Source organism: Salmo salar, chromosome 11, assembly GCF_965601325.2.
Source record: "Salmo salar chromosome 11, fSalSal1, whole genome shotgun sequence".
Taxonomy (NCBI): Eukaryota; Metazoa; Chordata; class Actinopteri; order Salmoniformes; family Salmonidae; genus Salmo; species Salmo salar.
Genome location: NC_138301.1, coordinates 108,727,827 through 108,745,418, shown reverse-complemented (window position 1 = coordinate 108,745,418; position 17,592 = coordinate 108,727,827).

Sequence of the window (17,592 nt, the reverse complement as noted above, 5' to 3'; positions counted from 1 at the left end):
ACAAACCACTTTTATTTTCACTCTCCAGTACTGGAAGCTTACCTAAACATTTCCAGTTGTTTTCTGTTTTTGTTACCACAGGATATCTACGTTATGAGATTCCCTGATCAGCAACAATATGTTTCCCGTGCAAAACAATAATTCTATAGGGCCCTCAAACTCAACTCTGGACCTCGAAGCCAGTTCCACTGCGTTTTTTCATTGTTGCTTTCTAATCAGGGACTCGTTTAGACCTGGGAATGGATAGAGTTAGGGTTAACTTTTTCGGCCAAAACAACAGGCTACAAACCATAGACAACAGAATATGAGCTGCATGTATCACTCTGGTCTGGCCATATCTCCTGGTGACCAGGCCAGATTCATACTGGGTGTCAGTGAGAGACCGTATCTCCTGGTGACCAGGCCAGATTCATACTGGGTGTCAGTGAGGGACCATATCTCCTGGTGACCAGGCCAGATTCATACTGGGTGTCAGTGAGGGACCGTATCTCCTGGTGACCAGGCCAGATTCATACTGGGTGTCAGTGAGGGACCGTATCTCCTGGTGACCAGGCCAGATTCATACTGGGTGTCAGTGAGGGACCGTATCTCCTGGTGACCAGGCCAGATTCATACTGGGTGTCAGTGAGGGACCGTATCTCCTGGTGACCAGGCCAGCCGGGCGCAGCCAGGGTCGCCCGCCAGCCGGGCGCAGCCAGGGTCGCCCGTCAGCCGGGCGCAGCCAGAGTCAGCCGCCAGCCGGGTGCAGCCAGGGTCACCCGCCAGTCCTCCGGCGCAGCCAGGGGCGCCACCTAAGTGGGCTAAGCCGAGGGTGGAGCGGGGTCCACGACCCGCACCAGAGCTGCCGCCATAGGAAGGCCCACCCGGACCCTCCCCTTTAGTGTCAGGTTTTGCGGCCGGAGTCCGCACCTTTGGGGGGGGGGGGTACTGTAACGCCCTGGCCATAGAGAGGGGTTTTTAGTTCTCTATTTTGGTTAGGCCAGGGTGTTACATGGGTGGGCGTTCTATGTTTATTTTTCTATGTTGGTTTGTTTCTTTGGTTGGCCGTGTGTGGCTCTCAATCAGGAACAGCTGTAGTTCGTTGTTGCTAATTGGGAGTCATACATAGGCAGCCTGTTTTTCCTTTGGGGTTTGTGGGTGATTGTTTTCTGTTTAGTGTGTAACCGGACAGAACTGTTGCTGGTCATTTTGTTTATTTTGTAGTGTTCATGCGATTTATTAAAATTCCTAATGATGAACACATCCTCCGCTGCACCTTGGTCTCTTTCTGACGACGGCCGTTACACCCCCCCAGGGGCAAACCTGGTGTTTTTAGATAGAATTCAAGCTATATTAGATGAAACCCAGACAATAACTATTATTTTGGCAGGTGACCTAAATCAAGCGTTCAGCAAGTTAGACAGACATAGCAATAAAAAAGGGAAATTCAAGGAGGCTCCAAAGAGGCTGAATATTTTCATCTCTACATATAATTTACAGGACATCTGGAAATTATGATTCCCAACTACAAAAGACTATTCCCTTTTTTCTCAAAGTAAGAAAAGCTATTCAAGAATTGACTACATTTTTATTTCCAAAAATTTTAATGGTAGGTTTATTTGAACAGTGAGAGACAGAATAACAACAAAAAACTCCAGAAAAACTCATGTCAAAAATGTTATAAAATGATTTGCATTTTAATGAGGGACATAAGTATTTGACCCCTCTGCAAAACATGACTTAGTACTTGGTGGCAAAACCCTTGTTGGCAATCACAGAGGTCAGACGTTTCTTGTAGTTGGCCACCAGGTTTGCACACATCTTGGGAGGGATTTTGTCCCACTCCCCTTTGCAGATCTTCTCCAAGTCATTAAGGTTTCGAGGCTGACATTTGGCAACTCAAACCTTCAGCTCCCTCCACAGATTTTCTATGGGATTAAGGTCTGGAGACTGGCTAGGCCACTCCAGGACCTTAATGTGCTTCTTCTAGCTAGTTTAGGGGTGTTTTTGGATTATTGTTTCTTTCCTTGGGTCCACCTTTTCTCACACCCCACACCCTCATCCCCCCTAGACTGCCGGGCCAAAGGGATTCGTAACACACTCCTTTGTTTCCTTGGCCATGTGTTTTGGGTCATTGTCAAGCTGGAATACCCATCCACAACCCATTTTCAATGCCCTGGCTGAGGGAAAGTTCTCACCCAAGATTTGACGGTACATGGCCCCGTCCATCGTCCCTTTGATGCGGTGAAGTTGTCCTGTCCCCTTAGCAGAAAAACACCCCCAAAGCATAATGTTTCCACCTCCACGTTTGACGGTGGGGATGGTGTTCTTGAGGTCATAGGCAGCATTCCTCCTCCTCCAAACACGGCGAGTTGAGTTGATGCCAAAGAGCTCCATTTTGGTCTCATCTGACCACAACACTTTCACCCAGTTGTCCTCTGAATCATTCAGATGTTCATTGGCAAACTTCAGACGGGCATGTATATGTGCTTTCTTGAGCAGAGGGACTTTGCGGGCGCTGCAGGATTTTAGTCCTTCACGGCGTAGTGTGTTACCAATTGTTTTCTTGGTGACTATGGTCCCAGCTGTCTTGATCATTTACAAGATCCTCCCGTGTAGTTCTGGGCTGATTCCTCACCATTCTCATGATCATTGCAACTCCACGAGGTGAGCTCTTGCATGGAGCCCCAGGCTGAGGGAGATTGACAGTTCTTTTGTGTTTCTTCAATTTGCGAATAATCCCACCAACTGTTGTCACCTTCTCACCAAGCTGCTTGGTGACGGTTTTGTAGCCCATTCCAGCCTTGTGTAGGTCTAGAATCTTGTCCCTGACATCCTTGGAGAGCTCTTTGGTCTTGGCCATGGTGGAGAGTTTGGAATTTGATTGCTTCTGTGGACAGGTGTCTTTTATACAGCTAACAAACTGAGATTAGGAGCACTCCCTTTAAGAGTGTGCTCCTAATCTCAGCTCGTTACCTGTATAAAAGACACCTGGGAGCCAGAAATCTTTCTGATTGAGAGGGGGTCAAATACTTATTTCCCTCATTAAAATGCAAATCAATTTATAACATTTCTGACATGCGTTTTTCTGGATTTTTTGTTGTTGTTATTCTGTCTCTCACTGTTCAAATAAACCTACCATTAAAATTATAGACTGATCATTTCTTTGTCAGTGTGCAAACGTACAAAATCAGCAGGGGATCAAATACTTTTTTTCCCCTCACTGTACCTGTATTGTATGTAGACGTATGCTGTAGTTGTTCATGCTCATAGATACATTGAGTTTACAAAACATTAGGAACACCTGCTCTTTCCATTACATTTAAAAAATGAAAATAATAATTTAACCTTTTATTTAGAAAGTCAGTTAAGAACAAATTCTTATTTACAATGATGACCTAGGAACAGTTCAGGGGCATAACGACAGATTTTTACCTTGTCAGCTCTGGGATTCAATCTAGCAACCTTTTGGTTACTGGCCCAACGCTCTAACCCCTAGGCTACCTGTCGCCCCTGACCAGGTTAATTCAGGTGAAGGCTATGATCCCTTATTGATGTCACTTGTTAAATCCACTTCAATCTGTGTAGATGAAGGGGAGGAGACAGGTTAAAGAAGGATTATTAACCCTTGACACAATTGAGAAATGGATTGTTTTTATTTTATTTCACCTTTATTTAACCAGGTAGGCAAGTTGAGAACAAGTTCTCATTTACAATTGCGACCTGGCCAAGATAAAGCAAAGCAGTTCGACACATACAACAACACAGAGTTACACATGGAGTAAAACAAACATACAGTCAATAATACAGTTGAAAAATAGGTCTATATACAATGTGAGCAGATGAGAGGGAGGTAAAGGCAAAAAAGGCCATGGTGGCAAAGTAAATACAATATAGCAAGTAAAACACTGGAATGGTAGATTTGTAGTGGAAGAAAGTGCAAAGTAGAAATAGAAATAATGGGGTGCAAAGGAGCAAAATAAAGAAATACAGTAGGGGAAGGGGTAGTTGTTTGGGCTAAATTATAGATGGGCTATGTATAGGTGCAGTAATCTGTGAGCTGCTCTGACAGCTGGTGCTTAACTTCTATGGGCTAGGTGGGACGTGACCGTCCCACCTGCGGGACACACTATTCAACAGCCAGTGAAATAGCATGGCGCGAAATACAAAACAGCAAAACCCTCATAATTTCATTTTCTCAAACAATCAACCATTTTACACCATTTTAAAGATAAACTTCTCGTTAATCTAACCACATTGTCCAATTTCAAAAAGGCTTTACGGCGAAAGCATAAAATTAGATTATGTTAGGACATAAACTTCACAAGAAAAACCACACAGCCATTTTCCAAGCAAGGACATGAATCACAAAAACCAAACATACAGCTAAAATATTCACTAACCTTTGATGATCTTCATCAGATGGCACTCATAGGACATCATGTTACACAATACATGTATGTTTTGCTCAATAAAGTTCATATTTATATCCAAAAAACCCATTTTACATTGGCGCGTGATGTTCAGAAAATGTATTCCCACCAAAACACCCGGTGAATGTGCACATCAATTTACAAAAATACTCATCATAAATGTTGATGAAATTTACAACAGTTATTGAAAGAATTATAGATATACTTCTCCTTAATGCAACCGCTGTGTCAGATTTTAAAATAGCTTTAGGGAGAAAGCACATTTTTCAATATTCTGAGTACATAGCTCAACCATCAAAGCAAGCTATACAGATACCCGCCAAGTTCTGGGGTCAACTAAACTCAGAATTAGTATTATAAATATTCTCTTACCTTTGCTGATCTTCGTCAGAATGCACTACCAGGACTCCTACTTCCACAAGAAATGTTATTTTTGTTCAAAATACTCCATATTTATGTCCAAATACCTCCGTTTTGTTCGTGCGTTCAGATCACTATCCAAAGGCATAACGCGCGAGCCCAGTACCAGAGACGAAAAGTCAAATAGTTACATTACCGTTCGTAGAAACATGTCAAACCTTGTTTACAATCAATCCTTAGGGTCTTTTTTAACATAAAACGTTGATAATATTCCAACCGGACAACAGCGTATTCATTCAAGAAGAAAAAGAAGGAGGGGTGCGCTGGAGGGCTCGCGCATCACCAAGTCCTTTGTTCTCAGGTAGTCCACTCATTGACTGAGCTCCTATTTTCTGCCCAGTAACAGGAGAAGGATGAAACACGTTTCTAAAGGCTGTTGACAGCCAATGGAAGCCTTAGGAAGTGCAACGTGACCCCACAGACACTGTAGTTTCGATAGGGATTCAAAAGAAGAACTACAATTCTCAGATTTCCCACTTCCTGGTTGGATTTTTCTCAGGTTTTTGCCTGCCATATGAGTTCTGTTATACTCACAGACATCATTCAAACAGTTTTAGAAACGTCAGAGTGTTTTCTATCCAAATCTACTAATAATATGCAAATATTTGACTCTGGGCCCGAGTATTAGGCAGTTTACTCTGGGCACGCTTTTCATCCGAAAATGAAAATACTGCCCCCTATACCTTAAAAAGTTAAAGCTAGTGAGGGAGATAAGTGTTTCCAGTTTTAGAGATTTTAGTAGTTCGTTCCAGTCATTGGCAGCAGAGAACTGGAAGGAGAGGCGGCCGAAGGAGGAATTGGCTTTGGGGGTGACCAGAGAGATATACCTGCTGGAGCGCGTGCTATAGGTGGGTGCTGCTATGGTGACCAGCGTGCTGAGATAAGGGGGAACTTTACCTAGCAGGGTCTTGTAGATGACCTGGAGCCAGTGGGATTGGCGACGAGTATGAAGCGAGGGCCAGCCAACGAGAGTGTACAGGTCGCAGTGGTGGGTAGTATATGGGGCTTTGGTGATAAAACGGATGGCACTGTGATAGACTGCATCCAGTTTATTGAGTAGGGTGTATGTGTGACGTTCTGAGGACAATCGAGAAATGGGTTGTGTATGTGTGACATTCTGTGGGTGAATGGGTCCCGTGTGGCTCAGTTGGTAGAGCATGGTGTTTGCAACGCCAGGGTTGTGGGTTTGATTCCCACGGGGGACCAGTACGGAGCAAAAATATGTATGAAATGTATACATTCACTACTGTAAGTCGCTTTGGATAAGAGTGTCTGCTAAATGACTAAAATGTAAATGAATGGGCAAGACAAAAAAGTGTATTTGAAGGGGGTATGCTGGGTTTTTCACACTCAACAGTTTCCTGTGTGTATCAAGATTTGTCCCCAACCCAAAGGACATCCAGCCAACTGGACACAACTGTGAAACACTTTCGACACCTTGTAGAGTCCATGCCCCTGACAAAGGAGGAGGGGGGGTTGTTCTTAATGTTTGGTACACTCAGTGTATATTACATACAATGTAGACACATAGCTTTTAAATAGGTTAAAGGTCCAATGCAGCTATTTTTATCTCAATAAAATGTTGGGGTAACAATTAAGTACCTTACTGTGATTGCTTTCATTTAAAATTGTCACAAATAAACAAAATAGCTTCTTAGCAAAGAGTCATTTCTCAAGCAAGAATTTTGTTAGGACTGTCTGGGAGTGGTCTGAGTGGGGAGGAGGAAACTGAAAACTAGCTCTTATTGGCAGAGAGGTTTGGAATTCTTTCTTATTGGTCTACTGATGATGTCACCAGGCAGGCCAAAACTCCATCCCACAAAACAGGCTAAAGGTTTTAGGCTTTTCAAACAGCTCTTACACTAAAACAATTTCAATTTGACAGTATTATTTCAACCTCATAGTGAGGAAATATTTTATTAAATCTCATTTTTGACTGCACTGTGCCTTTAATAACATTTATTTGATCTATCATCATGCCAATACTGGTCCTATTCATTAGGGCACACTGTAGCAAAACATTTTACGGAAAACAAAAATGAGCATTTCTTATTGGACATGTTCAGGTAGTCCCTCCCTGTTTCTGCCAGTTTCGTTCTGTTTGGTGCCTGTTATTCGCTATTCACTGATGTCATCACCAGGCAGGCCAAAACTCCATCCCACCAAAACAGACAGAAATTGCAGGTGGTCTTTTCAAACAGCTCTTACACTAAAGGGGCATTATCATCATTTTCACAATTTCACAGTATTATTTCAACCTGATACTGTGGAAATATATAAAACACAGGGCAAATCATGTCAAGGCTTTTAAATATCAATTCGATTTTTTTTCATGCGTTAACAGGGGGCAACAATGTGAATGAAAACAGTGATTTTCCTGGAGGTCCTAAGATCATTCCCAAAACCAAAATAATTTGCTGAAAAAAATGTTGGGTCCTTACTGCTATTAGCCCATACAAACGCATTGAACAACAGATTCAATACATGGAACAACAGATAGTCCCCCACAAAATCTAAAGGACGTTTGTTCTGAAGTGTCTGTCCTATTTTTTACATGTATTTAACCCTTTCATTTTGTCACGAAACATTCTCCATATACAGTATACCTCCATTCATTTCTTTACAGATACAGATGTTGGCAGATCGGCTGTACAAACTTCAGACGAGTCCCAAGATGCTTGTGCGGATCGTAGAGCAATAATAATAGTTTGAAGGCCAAACCGTTCCGACTCTACAGATGATTTTGTGAGAAGACCGATTTCGGGATGTCTTATAGTCTGACAAACATCGCTCTAGCTCACCTTTCACCGCAGATATGGAAGTGCATCCAATGCAACAAAAAAAAGATATCTCTAGCTTAAACTGATGGATTTTAAATGGAGATTTTTTATTATTATGCTAATGAAATTTCCGTGGCGGCGGGGACATCGAGTCTAGGGGGTTCTAATAAATGTTTCTTTGTGCGTTAGACCATGAGTTCGTTCAACCAGTTATATAACAGTCACCATCTGGAAACCATGAATAATGGAAACAGCCCTAGAGGAAAAGCATAGTTAGGATTTCTAAGCAGATATTATTGTTGGAATGACATTTATACCCATCGTTGACTGACTCCAGAGGAGTCTGATAATTATTACCAGAAGAAGAACTTTCAGTGTACTGTAATTCATTACTGCGATTTCCTGTTTTTTCCTCCATATCAGTCTTGAATGGTATGATAATGTTTCCCAAGCAGAACAACCAAACAGGCCATGACAATATTAGAGCATAGAACAGCACAACAACGACTTGCCAAATGAAGTGCATTGAAAACAAGATAAATTGGTTAGCTGCAGCATCCTCTTCACAATCGGAGAAAACATAAGCATATGTGCTAAAGTCAACTGGCAAAAACTATTCTCCGGTTTGTGGTCTTTGTCATGACAGATGCACCATTGAGAGCATCTTGACTGGCGGCATCACTGCATGCTATGGCATCTGCTGCGCCATCGATCACGTGGGGCTACAGAGGGTAGTGAAGACAGCCCAGTACATCACTGGGGCCAAGCTCCCTGCCACCCAGGACCTCTATGTCAGACAGTGTGAAAGAAAGGCCCGGAAATTTGGCAAAGACTCCAGACACCCAAGCCATAGAGTGTTCTCTCTACTTCCGCACGGCAAGCAAGCGGTACAAAAGCAACCAGTCTGACACCAACAGGCTCCTGAACAGCTTCTGTCCCCAAGCCATGACTGCTAAATAGCTAACAAAATGGCTACATAGACTGTCTGCATTGAGCCTTGTATTTTTTTTTGCACTGACTCTATGCACATCACAGGACTCTACACACTCACTCACACACACTCACACTCCAACACACACACACATAATACGCACACATATTCATACTGACTCTACACACACACATGCTCACACACTCACATACAATCATCATATACGCTGCTGCTACCCTGTTTATCATATATACCGATGCCTGGTCACCTTACCCCTATACATATCTAACCCTACCACTCCAGTATCCCTGCACATTGTAAATATGGTATTAGCACTGACTCTGGTACTGACCCTGTATTTAGCTACTGACCCTGGAAGTGACCGAGTATTTAGCAACTGACCCTGGAACTGACCCTTTATTTAACGACTGACCCTGGAACTGACCCTGCATATAGCTTACTTACTTTCTCATGTTCTTCTTATTTCTATTTCTCGTGTGTTTTTGTTCTCCTTTACTTTATTTTATAGTATAATATTTTTACTACTGATATTGATTACTGCATTGTTGGGAAGAAGCTTGCAAGAAAGGCAGCTGGAGGCAAGGCTTTCTCCTATAGAGCTACATTTTTATGGAATGGTCTGCCTACCCATGTGAGAGATGCAGACTCGGTCTCAACCTTTAAGTCTTTACTGAAGACTCATCTCTTCAGTGGGTCCTATGATTGAGTGTAGTCTGGCCCAGGAGTGTGAAGGTGAACGGAAAGGCTCTGGAGCAACGAACCACCCTTGCTGTTTCTGCCTGGCCAGTTCCCCTCTCTCCACTGGGATTCTCTGCCTCTAACCCTATTACAGGGTCACTGGCTTATTGGTGTTCTTCCTTGCCGTCCCTAGGAGGGATGCGTCACTTGAGTGGGTTGAGTCACTGACGTGGTCTTCCTGTCTGGGTTGTGCCGTGGCGGAGATCTTTGTGGGCTATACTCGGCCTTGTCTCAGGATGGTAAGTTGGTGGTTGAAGGTATCCCTCTAGTGGTGTGGCGGCTGTGCTTTGGCAAAGTGGGTGGGGTTATATCCTTCCTGTTTGGCCCTGTCCGGGGGTATCGTCGGATGGCGCCACAGTGTCTCCTGACCCCTCCTGTCTCAGCCTCCAGTATTTATGCTGCAGTTGTTTATGTGTCGGGGGGCTAGGGTCAGTCTGTTATATCTGGAGTATTTCTCCTGTCTTATCCGGTGTCCTGTGTGAATTTAAGTATGCTCTCTCTAATTCTCTCTTTCTTTCTTTCTCTCTCTCGGAGGACCTGAACCCTAGAACCATGCCTCAGGACTACCTGACATGATGACTCCTTGCTGTCCCCAGTCCACCTGGCCGTGCTGCTGCTCCAGTTTCAACTGTTCTGCCTGCGGCTATGGAACCCTGACCTGTTCACCGGACGTGCTACCTGTCCCAGAGATACTCTCAATGATCGGCTATGAAAAGCCAACTGACATTTACTCTTGAGGTGCTGACTTGTTGCACTCTCGACAACTGTGATTATTATTATTTGACCATGCTGGTCATTTTTGAACATTTTGAAGATCTTGGCCATGTTCTGTTATAATCTCCACCTGGCACAGCCAGAAGAGGACTGGCCACCCCTCATAGCCTGGTTCCTCTCTAGGTTTCTTCCTAGGTTTTGGCCTTTCTAGGGAGTTTTTCCTAGCCACCGCGCTTCTACACCTGCATTGCTTGCTGTTTGGGGTTTTAGGCTGGGTTTCTGTACAGCACTTTGAGATATCAGCTGATGTAAGAAGGGCTATATAAATACATTTGATTTGATTTGATTCTTGTCGACATGACAATAAAACTTGAAACTTTGTCCAAAGTTTCCTGTCAATCTCACTCAATCTTCTTCAACAACATACAGTACATATACAGTACATGTCTGAGTAATTATTTTTGGGTCATCATTTCTCACTGTTTCAATATTCATAATGTAAAAATGAAAGGAAAATATGTGTTATATCAAAGGCGTCCAACAGAATTCAGTAGTGAACTGCTACCTACAAATTAAGAAAGAGTCAACTTCAAATGTTAACATTTTCAGCCACAATGACAGATAACACTTGACTTAACTTTTTGTTCTTACTTTCCGTAGGTTTGACCATGGAGAGTAGAATCCTTATCCAGTCTCTCCTGTTGTTCTGTACCCTGACTACCCTCTATTCATACCCTAATAAAACCCTCGACTAAATCCAAGATCTAAAGGACTTAGATTTTGATTATCCCATCCCCCCACCTTGGCTCAGTTTGCTCTACTGGCTCACCAGCAACATCAACTACATATACAACAACAACATCATGAAACTCAATTTTGAGCCAACCAGAGGAGACTATGGCTCTCATTATTATGGAAACATAGAAGAGGTGTTTCCTTCTCTTTCTAAGAACATTGGACCATACTACTCCCTGGGAAAATTCACATTTGAAAACTCTACAATTCCCAGATTATGTCACTATAACATTTGACCATTCAGAAAGACCTGCTGAGAGGTTACAGAACAACAGATGCAGGCTCATCCTCAGAGTCAGAGAAAGAGGGAACAGAAAGAGTGATCAGAATACATTGATGTTCATCACAGTAGATCAGGTCTACCTCACTCGGCACTATCCACCCAACTGGGGGAGAGGTTCTGCATACGACCCAGATAACACCTACCGCATCACCCCCAACCTCCTGAGAGAGATCCAGACGTTCCAGACCCTCTCGGCGACTGATATCCAAAACCAATACGGCATACATATAGGCCCAACATATCAAATCAAAGACCCCTTGAAGAGATTAGTATTATTTCTCAATATTATATATCATTTAAAAAAAGATGTTGTCAGTAAGTGCTATTTTAATCCTGGGCAACGCCGTCACCATGCAGTGAGTAATGAAGAGTGTGATGATTTGAAGATTAAGCTGGAGGTAAAGACCACAAGTGAAGGGACAGCCAGGATCAGCTGGGATGACATCCCTAAGAAGCACTTGAACCAGGATGTGTTTGTGGTGCTTTATCAGAACAAGGACAGTGAGATACAGCTAGCCAACACCAAGATAATCGAGGCCTCTGGGAACCAACACCACTGAAGTGCTGAACCCTGGCCTGCAGGTCAGGCTTCACAAGAGCAAAACCAACTGTAAGAGACAGAAAATTGCCGGGGAGGAGCTCTGGAGAGGTCTTGAGTTTCACGACACCAACAGGGAGATTCCTGTTGACATAAGAGGTTATGACGCCAGTCTGCAGCTCTACGTTAAAGACAGCAAGGCCAGCGCTCACTCTTTCACTGACTATTGGGTTTAAGAGCTCCTGGGTTGGTTTCTACTCCAATGGAAACACGGCACCTCTAAGTGTTATACGTGGCAGTGGGCTGTGTATTTCTCCAAGGAAACCCGCTCCGACATACCAGAGTATGATGTGTATGTGTATCAGTCTAGTATGGCCACGTCTCCTGGCGTCCATGCTAGATTCATACTCTGGAGAAAATCTGGAGAAAAAGCCCGTACCTCAGACTGGGAAATACAGAGATCTGCCAATACAAACACTGATATAAACGGTTACCACGCCAGTTTGCAACTATTTGTTAGAGAAGGTTATGCCTGCGCTCGCCTGTACATCAAGAAGTCCTTCAGTGATTGGATGGATGTATTTCAGAACTCCTGGGTTGGCTTCTAAAGGCACCCGGGATACCGAGCAGTGGCAATGGACTGAGTATTTCTCCATGGAAAGCCAGTCTGACATAACAGACCATGATGCTTATGTATACCAGTCTGGTACGGCCATGTCCCCTGATGTCCAGGCTAGATTCATACTGGATGACAATGAAATGGCCCATACTCTACCCTGGGAAATACAGAGACCTGCTGATAGTAAGTCTCCCATTGATATAAACGGTTATGATGCCCTTCTGCAGCTCTTCATTAAAGACAACAAGGCCTGTGCTCGCCTGTACATCAAGAAGTCTTTCACTGACTGGGAGAGTAAGTTTTACTACTCCTGGGTGGGTTTCTACTCAGATGAAAATACATCTAAGCATGACTCCAAACACTGGCGATCAGTAAAGAACTTCTCCAAGGAAACCCGCTCTGACATACCAGATTATGATGCTTATGTGTATCAGTCTAAAATGACCATGTCTCCTGGTGTCCAGGCCAGATTTCTACTGTCTGACAAGATTGAAAAGGCCCGTACTCTACCGTGGAAGAATTAGGGCTTGATTGAATCTGTATGACCAAAGTTCAGCGCTAATGCGCAATATGAATTTAAAGGTAACTTGCGATTGAGCCCACAAATGCAGTGTTTACTATGAATGCAAACTCCGCCAACTTTGCCTTTAAATTTATATTGCGCATTAGCACTGAACTTTGGCCATACAGATTGAATAAAGCTCTTAGAGAAGTCACTTAGTGAGAGAGATGAGCTGTAGCCAGAGAATCAACAGATCTCCAAACCAGTTCCCAACTGGCTCATTCAAACCCTCTCTTTCCTGTAACGTTTTTATTTCTGACATTTCAATGTATTTTATTTTCAAGCATTAAAATTATCAGAACTTGCTGTTTTTTAAAGTAACTTATCTAGATTCAGAATGTGCAAGTGTGTGAGAAATGTACGCTTGCTACGAGGACAATGAGTAGTCGCAGATTATCCTTGTATCACATTTTTTTATAATTTCATAGATTTATTGATTTTTTTTTTTTTTTCTATCTCAGCACTCCATGTGTATTACTCTCATTATATTCATATTGCAATAACTGTTTATCTGATGTTAATTTGTATTTGGAGCATATTTTAATTACATCTTAATATCACTTCTGTATCATTTGTAGTTGATATTCATGTTAATGCATTCATTAGTCAATAGATCATTATAATTTATATTCTTTTTTTAATGTTTAACAGATTTCCTTCTTTAAAAAGTGAGGCGAGCGAGCAAATACAAAATTATAAGTAGACCCTCATTTTAAAATACTATAACAACCTTAGTTCAGCACCAAAACCTAATCAAGAGATTTTAGCCTCCTGGGAAAGCTAAAATAGGCATAGTTCAGCAATAATCCAAGAGGTAGTTGTGTATCTCTTTAATGGAAATTTGAGGGCATTCTTTTTGCAATTATCATGCAATTTTCCAGTCCAACTTTTGAAAGGTGACAAAGCTAGAGCGATGTTTGTCAGACCAAGAGACATCCCAAAACTTTTATTTTTGAGTAAAGTGAAGATGGGCTTCCGTTTAAAAAATGCAATAATATTAATTTACCATTTTATAATTGACAGTGATTTAATTACAATGTTGTAGAGATAACAGTTAATGCGTTAAAGGCAGATAACAATAGATAATAATAGATAACAGTAGATAACAGCAGATAACAGTATATAATAGTAGATAACAGCAGATAATAGTAGATAACAGCAGATAACAGTAGATAATAGTAGATAACAGCAGATAACAGTAGATAATAGTAGATAACAACAGATTACAGTAGATAATAGTAGATAACAGCAGATAACAGTAGATAATAGTAGATAACAGCAGATAACAGCAGATAACAGTAGATAACAGCAGATAACAGCAGATAACAGCAGATAATAGTAGATAACAGCAGATAACAGTAGATAATAGTAGATAACAGCAGATAACAGTAGATAACAGCAGATAACAGCAGATAACAGTAGATAACAGCTGATAACAGTAGATAACATCAGATAACAGCAGATAACATCAGATAACAGTAGATAATAGTAGATAACAGTAGATAATAGTAGATAACAGTAGATAATAGTAGATAACAACAGATTACAGTAGATAACAGTAGATAATAGTAGATAACAGTAGATAATAGTAGATAACAGCAGATAACAGCAGATAATAGTAGATAACAGCAGATAACAGTAGATAATAGTAGATAACAGCAGATAACAGTAGATAATAGCAGATAACAACAGATTACAGTAGATAATAGTAGATAACAGTAGATAACAGCAGATAACAGTAGATAACAGCAGATAACAGTAGATAATAGCAGATAACAGTAGATAATAGTAGATAACAACAGATTACAGTAGATAATAGTAGATAACAGCAGATAACAGTAGATAATAGCAGATAACAGTAGATAATAGTAGATAACAACAGATTACAGTAGATAATAGTAGATAACAGTAGATAACAGCAGATAACAGTAGATAACAGCAGATAACAGTAGATAATAGCAGATAACAGTAGATAATAGTAGATAACAACAGATTACAGTAGATAATAGTAGATAACAGCAGATAACAGTAGATAATAGCAGATAACAGTAGATAATAGTAGATAACAACAGATTACAGTAGATAATAGTAGATACCAGCAGATAACAGTAAGTGGGGACATTTAAGGCTGAGGTGTTTCACACAGCCCCATGTGCAACACATACACACACAAATCAGTGAATCTCATTGGTGTATTTCATTGCTAACTAAGGCCAGAGAGAGAGAGAGGGAGAGAGAGCAAGCAAGTGGGAGAGGGAGAGAGAGGGAGAGGGAGAGGGAGAGAGAGAGAGGGGGAGAGGGAAGGGACAGGAAGAGGGAGGATGTACCAAAACCACAAAACCCTATTTAACCTCTAACCTTCACCACATCACATTTTGCTGTTGTTTAATTGGTGAAGAACCTGCTGGGTCCAGGTGTTCTATCATACAGGCAGTGGGACAGGTGTCCCAGCAAACATTACCCCATTTGCCCCATGTGGGTATTCGGTGGGCAAGGTGGGCACGGGCTAGCCCAGACCAAGCCCACGCCATCCCAATACGTGGTTACTACGACCACACAAAGCCCACACCAGCCCGACACAGGTTTCCACTAGATTCTATCACCACAAAGTTAGATTCCACAGCCACAAAGTCAGATTCCACAACCACAAAGTCAAAATTGGTTACATAACTTGGCTTTTTAGTCTTAATTTAAGGTTAGGGTTAGGCATAAGGTTAGCAGTGTGGTTAAGGTTAGGGTTAAGGTTGCGGTTTAAAATAAACGTTAAGAAGATAAATTGTATAAATGGGCAAGGTTTATGACTTTGTGGCTATAATAATAATAATAATAAATATAGCTGTGATCAGCAATGAATGGGGTTCACAGGATGACAGATAGGGCACAAGATCAGTTGGATAACGAAGCAAGCACTATCATGTAGGAACTATCTTCCTTTATATATTTTATATATTCACCTGTACATAGCCCATCTATAATTTAGCCCATAAAATTCCCTCTTCCCCTACTGTATTTATTTATTTATTTATTTATTTAGCGCCTTTGCACCCCATTATTTCTATTTCTACTTTGCACTTTCTTCCACTGCAAATCTACCATTCCAGTGTTTTACTTGCTATATTGTATTTACTTTGCAACCATGGCCTTTTTTTGTCTTTACCTCCCTTATTTCACCTAATTTGCTCACATTGTATATAGACTTATTTTTCTACTGTATTATTGACTGCATGTTTGTTTTACTCCATGTGTAACTCTGTGTTGTTGTATGTGTCGAACTGCTTTGCTTTATCTTGGCCAGGTCGCAATTGTAAATGAGAACTTGTTCTCAACTTGCCTACCTGGTTAAATAAATAAAAATATATGCAATCATGAGTCTAACTAAAAAATCTGGAGTGAATCTGTCTCCAGATTATGTTTTTTTTTTACCATTATTTAGGCAGGAAGTAGATAAGCAGAAGATGATTACAGATTATTTTGAGCATTAGCTTTAGATATGCAAAGAATGGGTTGTTAATAGTTTCCTTGATATTTGATTTTTGAGATATCAATACCAAATTCAGTGTGGTTCATCATAGGTGTCACGTCCTGACCATAGAAAGCTGTTATTTTCTATTGTAGAGTAGGTCAGGGCATGACAGGTTTTTTTTCTAGTTTGGTTTTTCTATGTTGTGATGTTCTAGTTTTGTATTTCTATGTTGGGCTTTGTATGGGATGATCTCCAATTAGAGGCAGCTGGTCATCATTGTCTCTAATTGGAGATCATACTTAAGTAGGTGTTTTTCCCACCTGGGTTTGTGGGAGATTGATTTTGAGTATGTGTATGTTAACTCTTCGTCACGGTTTGTTGTTTTTGTTCGTTCAGTTTATTTTTGTATGTATTGCATAATTTCACCATTCAATGAAATATGTGGAACGATAATCACACTGCACTTTGGTCCGCTTCATCCTACGACAACCTTGACAATAGGGTCATCCATGATTGTGATGACAAGTTTTAAGTTGATAGACCACTGAGGAGTGGATTTTCAGTGGCTTAAATGGACACATCAAATCTGACTTTTGACCAATCTCTTAGCTTTTCTCAAACTAAGTTAAGACATGTACTATGGGCCTACATTCCACATTTGCCGTCTTTTCGTCCTATGATTCACGAGAAGAAGCATATTTTCAGCATATTAGCATATGTACTAATTTGCATCTACTGGTATATAGGTTGGCCATTTTTTTATACATCAACGTTATTTTCTCTTTAGGGACTATTGTGTTGAGGCCAAAGACCAAATTTGGAGTGAATGTGACTTTTAGTCCATAAGAACATTTTTGATGATTATTTTAAGCATTACATAGTCAAAACACTGAATTGTTAATAGTTTCCTTATTTTTCTAAACTTAACATGATTCATTATGGTAATGTCTTTGATGATCCCAAAAAGTTTCAAGTTGATAGGCCATTGTGAAGTGTATTTACAAAGGATTTCATGGACACATAAAATCAGATTTAAAAACTCAGCCATCTCTTAAATAATCCCACCGATAGAAAAATTGGAGTCATTATTTTTGACCAAGTTACTTATGGCCTCTATTCCCTGTGTGCCAAACTACAGAAAAAAAGAAAAAAAATGTACAGTATGCTTGAGTTATTTGACCATTAAAAGCATCTTTATAAAAGTGTGGGATTTCAAAAGAGGCACTGATAGAAGCTAGTCACAACCACCCGACATGGGCCCGCCCACAACAATCCCAACACAAGCTAGCCCACACCAGGCCCAGCGTTGTGGGCGG